The sequence below is a fragment of the Choloepus didactylus genome, chromosome 13, assembly GCF_015220235.1.
Source record: "Choloepus didactylus isolate mChoDid1 chromosome 13, mChoDid1.pri, whole genome shotgun sequence".
Lineage (NCBI taxonomy): Eukaryota > Metazoa > Chordata > Mammalia > Pilosa > Megalonychidae > Choloepus > Choloepus didactylus.
The window spans coordinates 37874528-37876487 of NC_051319.1; the positions used below are offsets into that span (position 1 = coordinate 37874528).

Consider the following 1960-nt stretch of genomic DNA (forward strand, 5'->3'; position numbering starts at 1 on the left):
AGGGAACAGGAATCCCTTATTACATATATTGGTAACTCTCACCTAATCTTGGCTTCTTCTCTTGACCTTTAACCTGGCCCAGCCTCTCCTAACCTCTCTGCACCATCTTCCCATTTAAACTAATTTCCAATCTTCCAGTAGAAGATCAAGTCATGGGGTGATCCAATTAAAACCTAGTCTCCCATAAAGGGAGGGATTTCAAGAGGACACTATGGCAGAAAAGCCAGCTCTAATTGGCAAAAATGAGGTAGTTCAAGTAGTTGTTCTTTTTGGTGATAAAGCAACAATAAAAAAGCATTCCTGCCGTGCAGACCTGGAGCTGCTGCCGAGTTATCCCTGAGATTGTTCATGTACCTGAGAACACAGTGCAGGAATGAGGGCCTTAGATTAAAATATGCAAAAATACAAAACCAGAATATTTATATTAAGAAAAAAAAAGTTAAAATGCACAAGATACGTCATCGCACACAGCTAGTGCAGTTGGCATCCTGGAGAAAGTGGGACCCAAGATGCAGTTATCCAAGGGAGAAAATAAATAAAATCGTGTTGGCCCAGAATGGGGTAGTGAGCTTAGGAGCAATTGGTCTGCAGCTTTCCCACCAACCACCGCTTTTGCCTGTCATCATAACCCACTGCTTAGGATAGTTCCCAGAACCCTGACTCAAGAGAAGGTTATGAGACAAGACATGGAAAACCCCTGTTCCACCCCTAAGATTCCCTCCCACAGAATGTATTGGCTCCTGGGTTGGGTCCATCACACTGCTCTCATCTTTTCACTCTGGCATGAGAAATTTTTATAAATCCTCTTTCAAAGGAAAACTTTCCTATCCAGGCCACTGTCATAAAACTAGAGATTCTAGAGTATTTCATGCAGGCTCTAAGGGTATTTCTCCTAAAAGCCCTCACTTGTATTTGGATAGAGCATGGTTGCAATTCCTTTGCCTCACCCCCCTCCCCCACCAAGACGGAAGAGGGGGTGATGCTATGGACCCCAGCCTGAGATACACGGAAGTGCCAGCTGCCCCCTTCCCACCCTCTCCCACTTTCTCCACTCTGCTGATTTATGCCTGCTCCTTGGAACTTCCTAATCGCAAAAGGATTGCCCCCACTTGCTGTAGGCTTAATTCTGGGCCTCTGGGAGCAGGGCAGGGCTGTGGATCTCTTCTTTTTCCTGCAGAAAGTGGGAGGGCTTTCCCTGTGAGCTGGGCACCTGCTGGGCCTTCAGTGGACATGATGCCACCATATGGCTGATGCTCTGGCAGAAGTAACATTTCTTGGGCTGGGGTGGCAGCTTGCATTCCTTGGCATGATGGTCTAGACCTCCATAATTGTAGCACCTGCCCCCTTTTGACCTGTGCTTCTGCATGTTCTTCCCCTTTGGCCATCTCTCACTCCCAATACAGAACACCCCACCAGGACCAGTGACACAGATACATTCCAGGCCCTTGGGAGACTTCTTAAAGGTGAACTCCCCTGCCTCACCCTCCTGCAGGGTCTGGAAGCCCTCGGTGTGCAGCTTACTCTGATGCACAAAGACGTCCACAGGAGGGTCCAGCACGACCCCGGCGCGGGCGGTCGTGGACAGGAAGCCGAACCCCAAGCGCACGTTGAACCACTTACAGATGCCGGCACCGTGCAGCAGGGGCGGCTCCTCTGCCTCCCCGGCCACGTTATCTCGTCCGCCTCCTTGGCGCAGCCACCTGAAAACTGCTGGTTGGACACGGAGCCCATGGTCGTCGCCTGAGCCTGCGGCCCCGGGCCCCTGGTCGGGCGGCTGCTGGCCCCAGAGAAGTCCGGAGGCAAAGGGGTGGCTCGGAGAAGAGGCAGCTACGTCTTCCCTGGCACTGGTGTAATTATTATTTGCTTGTTAACTGTTTGTGTCCTCTTGCAGGAATTAAGCTCCATTAAGCAAGGATCTTCTGTGCCATTTTTGATATTGTATCCTCAAGATCAACATCAG

At 50.3% G+C, this 1960-nt stretch overlaps 1 pseudogene; it reads right to left on the reverse strand.

The window, feature by feature from the left end:
• Nucleotides 1-1120: 1120 nt before the first annotated feature.
• Nucleotides 1121-1731, reverse strand: LOC119508490 (annotated as a pseudogene).
• Nucleotides 1732-1960: the final 229 nt, after the last annotated feature.